Here is a 15499-nt window from a genome sequence, read left to right as displayed (position 1 = left end):
TCTCCTTCCTTCCCCCACACTATATTTGCTTTATGGAATCATTGCTTTCCTGATGCATTTGCTTTTTTTTTTTTTTTTTTTTTTGGTCCCCTTTCTTTTCACGATGCGAGCAAAGGTTGTTTTTTTTTTTTCATTCATAAAAATCCACGTCGGTGTGGCAAGAGCCCTTGATTTATGAGGCGGAGTGGTAGCAGCTACAGCTTTTCCTGAGCCCCCCTTCCACCACCACCCTCCAGTTGAGACTGCTGCACAGACTGGCTTCTGCTGCGTGTGGCAAATTATTGCATGAACGAGATCGCCCACTTAAAACAAAATTGGCTCTAATTCCTGGAGGGAACCCCCGCCCCTAAAATGGGCTGAAATACAAGAGGAAACTGGAATTAGCATAAGCCAATAGGGGAATAGATCTGTTACCAGGCGGATCAGGCAGATCTGAACTAGGAACTTGGTTGATTTCTCTCTGACAAGACAAAGGGGACTGCTCAAAAGTGCAAGAGCTACAGAAAACCGTGAAAAACTTAGATTGAGGGAGGAAAAGTTTTATGACACTTTACACGCAGAGGTTCACACTACTGCTGTCACTGATAACCAGTGACTACTGCTCTTTTACAGAAATAATTCTCAAACATCAAAGCAGAATCATCAAAGGAATTAACTTATTTACTTATGCACACTTTAGAAATCGCATCCTAACGCCGAGCAGAGAGAATTCTGAGCTCATTGTAGAGCTTCAGGTCTGATGTTTAAAAGCTCTCTTTGTTCTAACACGGGTGATCTGCAGCAGATTTAGCGGTGTTGCAGAGAAGCATTCAGAATGCAGTTTAATTCCCTTCAGAAAGAAAGAAAAGCGTTGCAATATTTTCAGAACAGATTGCGTATTCGTGCCTGTCCCTTTATTATTCAAATACAGGAAGGACTTAGAAATTGCTCAGGTAGGGGGTAGTTTTATACCTCTATTAAAATACCCATTTGGGTTAAGTTACTCATATGTACGTGACTAGTGCTGTTCATTGCTGTCTCTCCTAAGTGTGCACTTTTCACTCGATCCCAGACGGAGGGAACCAGCCTTCTTTTGTTTGTAAGAATGCCATAAATTAAACAAACCACTTCCCACATGTGTAGGTGGAATCTCACCTTGAGCCAGATACCTGATCGGCAACTTTAAAGGTTTCTTTTTTTTCCCCTCCTCAGTCAATGTTTTCCATTGTTAAACTTTTTCAATCTCTCATTGAAAAAAAAGAAAGAAAAAGCTTCTTCCTCCACGCTCAGTCTCCTTTTTCACATCGCAGATTTTTGAAGTTTGTCTAAAACATGCTGCGAGTCCCAACCACCCCCAATTCTGTTTCGCATATTGCCTTTCGCAGCACGTCTTGTTCCTAGGCTTATATTCTGCTGGCAGTTGCCACCAATGCCCAAAGCAATCGGCCCTGTCCCTCTCTCAAGCTACGCACGCATCCCATGGTTTAAAAGACAGAGCGGGAGTGCGTGGAGAGGTGGTGTGGGAAGGTCGTTGGAGTGTGTTTAAAAGCAAAGCTGCCTGTTTCTTTTGGATCATAGTCACACGAGGTCTTCGGCAGGAAATGGCTTTAGCAATGGCCTGGTACAAACAGATACAACATATCCCAGGAAGGCCCGGGATTTGGGGTAGAGGTGCAAGGTGGGAGTCCCCGTAGTGATTCCGGTCCACCAGGCCCGGGCTAGAGCAGCACTAATGGGTCGAGCGGGCCTTTTCTATAATCACACGTTTGCCTTTGGAGGCCACGTTCTCATGTGCAGGAAAAGTCCCATGCGCGGTTTGTCCCATAAGGCCAGGAGCAGCAGCAAGCAGGGATCCCATACACCCTCAAACTCCTCCGTGGGCTACTCGCCCGAGCTGAATGAGCACAAGCAGTCTCACGCAGCAGCAATGTGCTGGCGTTTGCTCGGCAGCCAGTCACTTTCCTGGGTTGAGTCACAACCTCAAATTAGTGCTACTTTCCACCCCCACCCCCACTTTTATATATATATATATAATGATTAACAGGAAGCAGGCTTTGGGGAAGGGGCGCTGGGCACTTTTTAGATCAGATCAGATCAGTTCAGATCAGTAACCAATAAACCATATAGTGCGAGAGATTTTTATGTTCCAGGATTGGCCAGACACTGTTATTATTGCTGTTTAGATAATAACATTTTCTATGATCCGACTTCGTCTCTCAAAGGACTTTAAATTTTTTTCTTGACAAAGGTACCTTAAAAAGCCCATGAAGGCAAGAGACTTTTGTCTTCGACATCTAACCTCCAGACTGCCTGGCGTAGCAATATATGACCCCCTGATCTCTCCCCTCTTCGTCCAGCACACACATGCATGTTTTCTAAGGGCTTGCTGTGTCTTGCCCTTGATGTTGAATTGCATTGTGTTCCTAGCGATGAGCATTTCTATCACTTATCTAAGGAGTCTGAAGAGATTTGGATGTTTAATGTGCGAAATATTCGCCTTCTTAGTCTGGTTCTTCTTTTCCTACAGTAAGAGGCTTATTTATTTAACTATCGTGCAGAATCGAAGAGGTGTGTTTTGTTTTTTGGGGGGGAGGGGGTGAGAGGGGAGGAGGGTGATCCTGCAAGCCAGTTTCTAATGATATAAAGATCATTCCCTTCTCCTGGGCAATGTGATAATTGCAGAATATAAAAACTCCGAGGGCTGGCAGTTCTCTGAACTGTGTTCCTGTTACACAACGTGGGCAAAGTGGTTGCGCACGCTTACATACTGGATTATGTTTTGCCTCAGAAACACTTTCCCCCTTACATGTGGGCCACTGGTTACATTGTACGCTCATGAAAGAGGATGCATCCAAAGAGGACAGGATAATGCAAATAATTGTTATTGTATGAAAATCTGTAACCTTAAGTATTGTAATGACAAATAAAAGGTGACAGTTTGTAACTGCATATTTAATAGCTTCTGCATGTTTGTGCAGTGCCGCTGAATATTTTGGTATAAAATAAGTGACCTTTTACTTTCTTCGTTTAGTTTTTAACAAAACCTTTTAAAATAAAATAAAAAACGGTCGTAATGATCAATCTCTAGTATCCCAAAATCCAAAATATGTTACACCTCTCCCCAAAAAGAAACAAACCATAGCCCACTAGCTAAGTTTTTAATTTTTTGGTGAGTTCTGCATTGAAGCCAAGGCTGGGGAAATATAGTATGCTATCGCTTTAATTGAGGCTTCTGTCTTCTGATCATTAAATGGAAGCGCTGCACATTCTTCACATTCCTGCCTGTGCCTAAGTTAACAAGCCCACATGGTTTCTCTTATCACCACCGTATGTCGTAATCTTTCTAAGAGGCGGACACATTAAACGTGAAAAGTATACAGCATCTTCTTAGCCACATGATTTACTGTTTGCAGGTTTTATTTATTTTGGAAGCTTTGTTAACTCTGAACAAAGTTTTATGTAAGTAGAAGGTTTGCTTTTTGCAGCACAACAATTGATGTAGCAGTGTCAATGTTTTACACATGAAAAACATATACATTTATTGAAAGTTGTATTGTTAGAAGTGAGAAATTCAAATCACAAATGAAGAGTTAACCACATTTATATAAATATCGTAGAAATGAACAGTGAAATAACAGACTTATGCACTGATGTCAAGATTCAGGAATAAGAGGGTCACATCACAGACAACATATTTTAGAAAACTGAACAATGTATCTTCACATTTTTCAGAATTACAATATTTAACCAACATGAGTATTTTCTTTAAATTAGCTTGAGGACTTAGTCTTGTTCTGTCTGTTTTCCACTATTTTCCTTATTTAACTCAGTGCTATTTCTAATTATATGATATTACTTTATAGCAGCACATGAAAACCCTCTCAGTGTTGGGGTCCCACTGTGGTATGCAGGACCAGCTCTAGGCACCAGCAAAGCAAGCACATTTTTGGGGCGACACATTTCCAGGGGCGACATTCCGGTCATCCTTTTTTAGGGGGGTAGTTATGCTCTCGGAGCTGCACCACTTAGATGGGGCAAAGGTGCCATGCCCCCAGCCACAGCAGGAAGGGGAAGACCCAGCCCCGGGATGCTGTGCTGCCAGGGCCCAGCCGCTACCTGGGGAGGAGAAGGAGAGTCTTGCTGGGGAGCTGGGGCTGTGCCGCCTCATCTGTGCACTGGCTGCTGCGCTGCCTTGTGTCACCCCTTATATCGGGACTTCTCTGTGAGGCCGGGCAGGGGAGGGGGTAAAGCCCCTGCAGGCGCTGGGAGAAGGTGATATCACTCTCTCCGCTTCAAGCGCTATCTGTGAGCCCCAGCCCCACCTGAGCTTAGGTTGGCAAATTTTTTGCTTGGGGCGGCAAAAAATCTAGAGCTGGCCCTGAAGGGATGTGCTGAACAAATACATAGTAAGAGACAGTCCTTGCCCTGAAGATCATACGATCAGTGCCCCCAGTCTTGCAAACTAATCCATTCAAAAAGACCCTTGAAGTCAATGTGGCTCTGCACCAGCTCATGCAGATCAGTTTGCACGATCAGAACCTATATGAAATAAGACGTAGAAAAAGGAGGAAGGACAGAGGGAAGAAACGGGTAATACAAAGAGAATCATACAATTACATTGGCAAGGATCATGTGATTACATAGACTAAGATCACATAGATACATTCTGACAAACCAGAGAAATGGTCTGAAATAAATAGGATTAAATTCAGTAAGGACAAATGCAAAGTGCTTCACTTAGGAAGGAATAATCAGTTTCACACATACACAATGGGAAATGACTGCCTAGGAAGGAGTACTGGAGAAAAAAATCTGGAGATCATAGTGGATCATAAACTAAATCCGAGTCAAATAATATTATACTGTTGCAAAAAAAAAAACAAAACCCAAAAACCCCAAAAAACATAATTCTGGGATATATAGCGGGAGTGCTGTAAGCAAGACAGGAGAAGTGGTTCTTCCAGGCTACTCAACACTGATGATGCCTCAACTGGAATTCTGTGTCTTTCTTCAGGAAAGGCGTGGACAAAATGGAGAAAGTCCAGACGAGAGCAACAAAAATGATTAAAGCTCTACAAAACATATGAGGAAATCTATGAGGAAAGATTGAAAAAAATTGATTTGTTTAGTCTGGAGAAGAGAAGACTGAAGGGGACATGATAACAGACTTCAAGTACATAAAAAGTTTGTATAAAGAGGAGGGTGATAAATTGTCTCAACAGGACAAGAAGTAATGGGCTTAAATTATAGCAAGGGAGATTTAAGTTAGACATTAGGAAATACTTTCTAACTGTAAGGGTAGTTAAGCACTGCAGCAAGTTACCTCAGAAGGTTGTGGAATCTCCATCACTGAAATTATTAAGAACAGGTTAGAAAAACACCTGTCAGGGATGGTCTAAATAATAGGATGAATGCTTGTTTTTTCCCCACTTCATGAATATGCATATCTAGTTTCATAGAGTCCAAGGGCCCAAAGGGACCATAGTGATCATCTAGTCTGTTTGATCTATAACAAAGGCCACAAATCTTCCACAAATATATGATTCCTAGATCATATATTTCAGAAGAACATCCAATCCTGATTTCAAAATTGTCAGTGATGGAGAATCCACCACAATCTTTGGTAAATTGTTCCAGTGGTTAATTAAGATTAATTACTCAGTTAAAGTCAGTTAAAAATTTACACTGTATTTCCAGTCTGAATTTGTCTTGCTTCACCTTCCAGTCATTGGATCATGTTATAATTTTCTCTGCAACTGAAGGGCCCATTATTAAATATTTGTACCATGCATACTTAGTCTGGCCTCAGTGCAGGGGACTGGACTAGATGACCTATCAAGGTCCCTTCAAGTGACTATGTCTTCTATATCAAGATCATGTGATTACATAGATTAGGATTACATGATTACCTGGGTTATTTTACGTGGGCTAGCATCATGCAATTACATAGGTTAGATGTTATATAAAAATTTAATGGTTCCTAATGGCTCCAGAATAAAATTAGCTACCTTGAACTAATGCACAGTCAAACCCTTATTAGTTGGATGACTTCTTGTAGGTGTCACAACAGAAGTGAATCTTGAGGAAGGTTCTGAAAGAAGAGACAGAAGTTGCAAGGTGCACTGGGTCAGGGATGTTAGTCTATGTACAGTGAATAGCATAAGAAAAGAGTGGAGTGCTTGTAGGAGTACAAAGTCAGCATGTAAAGGAGTTGGGTTTGCATAGTAGAGCTTCAGATCCAGTATTGAGAAAAATGAGAGCTGAGGATCTAGCAGAGCTGTATAGGGCCTTTAGGAGGAGGATGAGTAGTGTCAAGAAATTGCAAAATTGGGAAAGGGATTTTAGCAAGGAAATTACATAGTAAGGTCAGCAAGAAAGGAAGGTAATTTTTAGTAACAGCATTTTAAACAATTTGAGGGACTGTGTGGTGAGAATAGGTCAGAGAGTAGAAAATTAAAATACTCTAGGTTTATATCACCAAATTGTGGAGAAGGGCTTTGGTAGTAGGAATCAAGAGGAAGGGATACATTTTGACAATGTTGTAGAGGAACAATTGCTAGACTTTACCAAAAGCCTGTAAACTGGAGGTAAGTAGAGAAAGAAGACAAGTATGATACCAAAGTTGTGAGCTCAGGAGATGTGATAGACAGTCCATTTTCTGTCATGCTGGAGAAGGGAGTGCTTGGGGATGGTTTTGTGCTTTTGCGACGCCAAAACTGAGTGGTGGTAATGACATCCAGGAAAGAAAGCCAGAGAGACAGTGGCAGATATGAAAATGAGCAGATATAAAGATGTCAGATCTGGAATCATCTGCATACTGGACATGGGATATCTGGAGAAGAGCAGGGAGACCAAGAACAGAACCATGAGAAACACCAATGGAGATGGGAAAAGCAACAACCAAGGGAGACACACTTCTTTCACTGTGTAATGTTTGCACAGTGTCTAACAAAACTAAGATGGTGGTCTCATAATAATAACAATAATAATAATAATAATTAATAAATATAAACAACCCTCTTCAACGTTTATAGATAAGATATGAATTTCTGTGAGATATTTCCTACAAATCTGTGAGCAAAAGAAAAGTAGAAAACCTTTTATTTCATTTAAATTTGTTTTAAAATATAGACTACAATTCTAGCTTGTACTTTGCAATGTGAGGGTTACTGAAAATCCTTTATTACCAGTCTATTTTGCTAACACATGCATGGCAATGGCAAATGTAGATGACCTTGATTTGTGAGCTATGTAAAAACACATATTAGCCATGTGAATACATTTAAACACAGTCACACAGCACAATTTAGAGGTAATAAACTTTACCCCTCAGAAATGTGCAATTTTTTCTGTGTAATATAACAAGATGATTTAAAAACCATATAGTAAAGTCAAATTTGATTTTTTTTTGTTGAACCAGATATTGATGATTTGTTCTTTAATTGCTTTTATAACAAAGAAATTGAAGGGAGATGTTCAGTTTTTCATGTTTAGGGTCTGATTCTGCTCCCATCAAAGTCAGTAAGAGTTTTGCCATTGACTTCACTCTGAACTGAATTGAGCACGATCTGTATGCAGAATACCTGATGTTGTGATAGGGAATCAAGGTGTTATTGGAATTAAGTTAGGTTGGCTGTGACTCATAATTTCACAGCCAGGGGTGAATGATGCAGATCATTCCAATTGTGTGCCGGTAAATTCTTTATCCCACAGCATATCATTGTATATATCACATATATTACAGAAAAGCTGTTTTAGCAACATTTTAGAGATTTTAAAAATATTTTGCTGGGATTATTTGTTGTATTCTTTTGCTTGAAAGCCAACCACATTAGTAATCATGGGCCAGATCCTCAGCTGGAGTAAATTGACATATCTCCATTGATTTTAATGATGGATCTGCCCCTGTGCAGATGTACAAGATTCAGAAGGAGTTAGCTAAACAGAAATCAACAGGTGACCAAAAACACTTTTCTAAACATAACAATGGCATGACTGTAAAGACTTTTATCTCCAGACTTTCTGGGACTAAAAGCAAATGAGACATGGCATATTTTTGTTAGCAGCTCAATCACTCATTCGCCACTTCTTTGAGAGAACCTTTGGGTGTATAGCATCTGGGCTTGGAATTTGTTGCCTCTTTCTTTCTGTACCTGCTCTTCTGACACCTTAGAATCTGACAATATCTCATCTTTATTATCTGAAAATGGCATATCTGCTGTAGGTATCTCCCTAGCAACCTTTGTGGTGAAGAGTGATGTAGGGCATTAATTTAGGGTCAGATTTTCAGAGGTGCTCAACACCTACAACTCCAGTCTAGTCAGTGGCAGCTGAGAGGGCTCAGTACTTCTGAAAATCAAGGCCTTGGCTTCTCTGCAATGTCCTTACATTCTTTAATCACAGCATCTGCCCTTGGTACTCTGGTGGACCCACCAATTCTCTGGCAGGCTTCCTGAACCCTATATATTTAAAGAATTCCTTGTTTGTTTTTATATCTTTGACTATTTACTCTTCAAATTCCCTCTCAGTCTCACTGAGTTTCATCCTGCATTTGACCTACCACATTTAATGCTCCTTTCTATTGACTTCACTAAGGTTGGTGTTCCCTTATTTGAAACCTACTTGATTGGTTTGAGTAACCTCTTGAACACTGCCATTTAAACATACTGATTTGAAAGAATATGACAGATGACCAAAACAAGAGCAAGAATTAATCTTCTCTTAACCTGTAACATACTGTTCATATATCATGTAGCATTCTATTACAACTTTACCATATAAAACCAAAAACAAAGAAAGAAAGAAAGAAAGAAAGAAAAGCTGGTAAATGCAGAATTCAGGTGTGGCTTTACACCAATGCAGATCCATTACAAGCAATGTGGTTGGATATTGTAAATCAAAGAAGATAATATTTCTCAGGATGTTTTAGTTAAAGGTGTGGCTAAATACTCATATCCAAGGACACTGGAAAATCATACCATTTTCACCTGACCTCTGAAGCACCTGTCAAAAAAAACCCCTTTCTTCTTTCTAAATAGTCACCTTAGGGCTCCTAATAAAGTAAATGAAAATTTTGCTATTGGCAAAGCAGAAATGCATGATGTTAATGGGAGTTTTACAATCACCATTAAAAGGAGCAGAATTGGATCCATAATTTACAACGCCAATGACTAATGTCAACCAAAAACTCCATGGCTTTGCACCATCTCTGTGTGGGCACCTTTATGTATATGCCAATTAAGTACTACCATTTTGATTTGGTATCATTTTATATCCAGTTGACCAGGTGTAAACAACTATACAATGTGCAAAGCAGTGGAAAATCTGGTCCATAGGTTTCTGTAGATCAGTTATGGAATTGAAGGCTGGAAACCTTGAAAGATGAGGTATAGTCTCCAGGCAGACTTTAGAAATATTTAAACTTTCCTTATGTTAACTGGTGGCTTCTTCCTTGGTTCTTGTCTACATATTAATTAAAAATAAGTTCATAGTATCTCATCCTAGAGATACTGTGTATTATTTTAGCTTCATCTTTAGGATTAAATTGTTTACTTTTGCTGTGTTTGGGGGATACCTGCAGTTTTCCAGCACTGGGTTAGCAGATGGGTTGTTTTCTCTGTATCAGGAGTTCTTACTTCATCAATTGCCAATTGAGCTCTAGTTGTTAGAGAAGAGAATGCAAGGTATGATAATAGCTTCCTATTTAACTTAATTAAATTTCTTTTGTTGAGTAATTTTCATGTGCATTCACATTGTGTACTAAATTGCTCAGATTTACAACCTTAAACTGTGGAAATATCTCTTTGAAAAAAGGAGTCTGCCTTCAGCATGCTTCCTGTTTTTCACTGGGACTAATGATAGACAGACACAGCAAGTGAGAGTATTTCTACAAGTTGAAATAAAGTTAGAATGTCAATGTTGATTAACAGCTGCATCAAAGAATACTTTGGTTCCAAAGTACAAAATATTTGTGCATGGAGCTCACAGATGGAATTATGATCAGATGAAATAAAAAGTAGCTGCCAATATATCCGCATTGAACTCCTGACTTTACAAAAGCAAGTAAATTCAGAAATAGGGATGCCACACAAATGGGATTTCTAACTTCTCCTGTCCATTTACATTCTTTGATTCCCAGCTTAGGGCTTACAGAGATCTTAAATAAATGCTGGGCCTTTCGCTGCCCCATGAGGGGATTTCAGTTCTTCACAAAATTGTAGGGTTCCATCAGCTTGTTTAAATCCATTCATAATGCAATTATTTCATTCGATGGGGGTAGGAGGTGTTTTTAATACTAGATAACAGATTCAGAGTGGAAACCAAGCTGGACTGGTCTGAATTTTTCAGTCATGAGTGCATCAGCCTGCTTAGAGGCTAGCTGTGGATGGACCTAGTGGAGCAACTGATAGAGATTCTCAGCTGGAAAATGGTACCATTGCCAAACCCATGAGTTTAAAAATCTGAAAACAAACCAAGATAAACCCATAATATTAATTTCAAACCAGAAATACACATAAAATCCATGCCAATGCACAAGTCAGTATCCCTTGCATGCGTGCTTGGCTTCACTGTGAATAGCACCATGTCTTCAAAAGACCAGGAGACGTACAGAAAAATATTCTGATGGATAACTGGAGGATGACCAAGTTTTTGCTTCTCATTTACTCAGGGTTGTCTGCTACAGATTTTGGAGAAGACTTCTGATCCTCCTCAGAACCTCTTCAGAGGTCTAATTTTTTTTTTTTTTGGCTACAGCCATATTGCAGTTCAACCAAGCTTTGTCAAGTTTAAGTCTTGCATGTACACCAGAACTAGTGGGGGACTTTGAGCGGAAACAAAATGTCAATGGAAAAACAGGAAAAGTTTTTCATAAGAAATATTGAGAATATTTTTCCTGTTTTTTCACCAACTCTTAACATGTGACTCAAAAACATAACACAGTGATTCTCACAGGAAGAAATGGGTGTGGATTTTAAATGATTAAGAATGAGACTACTCACATGTTTAAAGTTAGAATACTCATGTGCTTTAGCATCTTGTTGAATTAGGGTCTAAATGTAGATCAACTTGGGCTCCTAAGTATGAGTGATATTTACACGTGCAAGTCAGACAAGCATTTACCTTGACCTAAATAAAAGAACTTTAAAAATACGAGTTGGAAGGACTCATCATGCATTAAAAACCAATGACAGTGCAATCTGTTAGGAAAGGAACAGTTTTTATGTTGAGAGTAGAATACACTTGTTTCTTTCAGCTTATGATGGGCTACTTCATCTTCTCAGCTGTATACAGACATGCGGAGGAGGGGCAAATCCCAGCAAAATTTGGCGTGTAGCTAAGGAAATGTAAAGGAGGATGGTCTTCAAAACATCAGCCTCTCATCCCTCAAGACTGTGGAAGGTGTTCTACACAAGTCAATGACTTCAAAGGGGTCAGAATTTCACTCCATCTGTTTGGGGCTCTATGAGATTCTGGAAATAGTGGCCATCTGGAGAAAGGGCAAAGATGGGGAATTCTTCTGGAAACTGTAATGTGGTAAACTGGCTGATTTTTCAGGGGCAAATCCATGAGGACTGAATCCGGCTTGGGGGAGCTGATATGAAAACATGTGACCCTTTCACAAAGGCTGTGCTTTGCTGAGGATATACTGGGGTCTGGGCAGACCTTGGGAATGTGTGGAACTTGGCTGGGATATGTCAGTGGAATCATTGTCCATTATGCAGGTTGTAGTGGTGGCAGATCTTCCCCTCTCCCAGTGGAAAGATTTGGGGAAAACTCTATGAAGGGCCCTTCATGCAGTTTGTGCCTCCAATGTCCTTTCCTGCATGTTTTCTGCGGAAGGGGAAGATCTGGTTCCATGTAAGTAAATCATGTTAATCACTGTGATATCTCAGCACTTTACTATCTGTCATGGTTTCACAATAAGGCCCTATACAAAGATACATGTTTTTAATAGAATGTTTCCATTACTTCTAATGTATTGTACACACCAGATAATTATCACTCAGCAAAAATCCAGCCTTTGATGCATATTCTTGTTTACCTATGATTCTAACATGAACCCACCTCTGTTCGTATTGGCTTTGGTTCTGACTGTATAGTCTAGTATGTTTTATGTGGGTGAACAATGAGTCGGGGTGGAGCAACTGAGCCAAGGAACATCAGACAGTAAAATACAGTCTTGATGATATATTTCAGCTCTTGTAGACTATGGGTTATCTGATTGTCAAGGTCACTGCTATAGCCCGGGATAGTTTGAAAGAACCAGCTCCTGTTTCAGACATAAAGGATCCCTTTTGAATATTTTAAGCCTCAAAATCAGTTTCTTTAAGTATATATTGCCTGTGCCTGTGTGTGTGTTTACAAAACCTATTATGATTTTTTTCTTTTCTTCTATAATTTCAATGGATTAAAACATTCATGCACAGTGTTGGAAACCCAACATAGCAGCATTACTTTCTATAAACAGATAGCAAAACTGGCCATAATCAGGCCAGTTTCACTGTCTAAACTGGGGGGAAATGGAAAAAGTAAACAAGCAGCAGAAACAGTTTAAAAAGTTGATCTTTAAATTTTACTTCAGTTTTAATAATTAAATCTGTTTTTAGTAGCCGGAGTAAGGAAATGTGTTTTAGACGTGATTTTTATCTCAGCAGTGTTTTTTTAAAAGAGAGAAAAATAAGCAAATGTTTGGAAATAAATCCACCTCTAAATACATTAATCGTCTGGATAATTATTGCATCAGAGAATTAATGTTCAGTGTTATACTACAGTGCCTTGCTCTTGCTTTGATGGTCTGTTCCTATCACTTTGATAAATTATTTATCTTATTCTGCATGCGATAGTGAAGGTGCCTATCACAGCTCACACAGCACTTAGAACAGGCTAGATTGTGCAACCTTTACTCACTGTGGTGAGCCCTTGGGTCTGATGGTGCAAAGAGAGCCATGTGGGTGGACCTTTGCACCTGCACAGAGCCCCTTTGAAGTCATGGGGCCTCCATACAGTCACAAGAGTCTGCCCCCTGTGTTTTCTGTTGCAGAATTGGGGTCTTACATTGACTTCAGTGGGATTACTCCTGTGACTAGACATTCACTAAGGTGACTAAGGGTTGTCCAACCTAGTCTATTATAAGTGCTGCTGTGTTAATTGTGATAAGCACTCTGGCTATCATTATGGAGAACAAGATAAGCGACTTATTAAAGTGATAGGAAAAGACGTAGTCAAAGTAAGAGGAAGCTGCTATACTATGTTGCACCTTTTGTCCTTTACAGTTTGCACCAATTCCTGTCCATTTTCCCACTTTGCAGCAGAACTACACTGGTTCCATTGACTGTGGGCTCTTCACACCTGTGAATAAAAGGGCAGAAACTGTCGACCCACAGTAATATTCTTAATAAATGAGCTTAAGTTATTCTTCACTTTGTTCTTTCTTGGGGATTTCTTATAAAATTTTATATTAAAATACTGGATGTAAGAGTCAAAGAAGAGATAAAAACAACTTAGAATTTACAATCTAAGGGCCTGACTTTGCAAACCATCCCCCTCACCCCCTGTATACTCACATGAGTAGTCCCATTGCAGCCCATGGGACTTCTAGTGTATAAAGGCTCCGCTAGGGAGTAAAGGTTTTCAGGATAAGGCCCTGAGAACCCAAATAGCTTTTCGCTTGCAGCTTATAGAATGGTGATGACCCAGATTTTAGCCATTCTAACTTATGGGGTTGGGGGAGAAACAGGAAAATAACATTACTAAAAAGTTTCTTCCATCTGTGTTTATGAAAATTCAAGTTGTGCCTTGCTCAAAATGTTTGAAGCTATTATATTACAAAGATTCGGTATTAAAATGATTAGGTTAACAGAATTCTTCTGTAATACACATCATAAAGTCCTGTCAGAAAGAAATTTAATGCTAAAAACATCCAATAATAACTTTCACAGACCATTAAGGTTTAAGGCTACAGCGTGAGAGTTTATTACAAAGGGACCCTGAAACATTGTTCTCTCTTACATCAGCATATACTTTAAGCACGAAGTATTTTCCCTCCTAGGCTTTATGTGCTCCAAAGTATGATGTAAGTTCTTGCTTTGGCTTTGTTCATGTTCATATACAGACTGACTTAGCTTTGCTCTGGTCTGTTGCAATGAAGCCAGGAATCCAGTAGGAAGGGATTGAAGAAGTCTACTCATTTTCTCTCACAGGTATTTGAATACCTAAACTCTTGATTACGTCATCCTTGGTTGTGATGGAAAACTGCCCTGCTCTTTTTTTATAATCTTTCTATTTTCCTCCAATTATAGTAACTTCCACTGCACTATACAGCAGGATGGGTTATGCCTCTTCTTCACGGCTGTCTTTCATGGTGCTGTATGAAGCAGGTGGTAGAAGGTGATACCACAGATATAGTTTATGCCCTCCTCTCGGTGATTAAATATTTCAATCCTTCAAGTCACTTGATTAACCACACAGATCATTGCACAGTGCCAGGCATAAATATACTCTGTTCAGGTAACCCAATAGGAACTTCGGTTCAAATCCATCTATTTAAGTATTTGTAATGTACTTGTTTGTCATTGTGGTAGCTGGGTGGGATCCACAAAGAGACTTAGGTATTACAATACTGAGTGTCATGGCGCCTAACTTTTAGGCACCTAGAAAATCAAAGGAACACCACTGAGATCCATAAAGCCTGAGTTAGGCACCTGGGCTCCCTATACAATGAATAAGGAGAGATAGGCACCTAAGAATGTGATCCACAAAAGCCAGTACACTATACAGGGAAATGTCTAAACTAGCCAATGGGAGATGCTGGTGACAGGGGTGTGTGCTAAGCCCCACCCCTCTGACAGAGATAGAAGTCTAAACTGGTCTGCAGGGTGATGCCTGCTTAGAGATCCGTGAATGGGACCATTCACCTGGAGTCAGATGGCTTAGGTGCCTAAACTGCTTCTTGAGGAAGTGAGTTAGGCTACTCCCTTTCTCCACAAAAAACTGCCACCAGAAGAGGAGATAGTGCTGGTGGTGCCCACCTTACCACATTTAGCCCAGGGATCAGAGGTCAGAACATTTGTCTGGATATGGGTGATCTGACCTAGTGTCTTTTCCATTGTGGATAAATACTTCAACAGTCCTTGGGCCAGAGAGTGAGTGAGAATGACTCTGTAGCCCAGTTGTTAAGGCTCCCACATGGAGATGGAAGACCCAGTGTCCACAACCCTGCTCCAATTGTTCTTTCATTATTTTTCCAAAGTGTAACAGCTCCAGCTGGAGAGATTGAGGGCACCCCACATTAGACTATCCCATGGTTCAGTGGTCAGAGCACCCATTTAGGAGGTAGAAGACCCCTCTTCAAATCTCTTCTTCCTCTCTGGCAGAAAGGAGGGTGTTGAAACTGGGTATCCCACATCCAAGGCAAATGCTATAACCATTGGGCTCAAAGTTGTAAGACGGGCACCTCTTTTCTCCTCCTCCAGCTAGATATTGAATGGACCTGTAGGTATCCTCTAAGCATGCCTACCAG

This window comes from Chelonoidis abingdonii, chromosome 4 (assembly GCF_003597395.2).
Source record: "Chelonoidis abingdonii isolate Lonesome George chromosome 4, CheloAbing_2.0, whole genome shotgun sequence".
NCBI lineage: Eukaryota > Metazoa > Chordata > Testudines > Testudinidae > Chelonoidis > Chelonoidis abingdonii.
Note: the sequence above shows the minus strand (reverse complement) of the source record.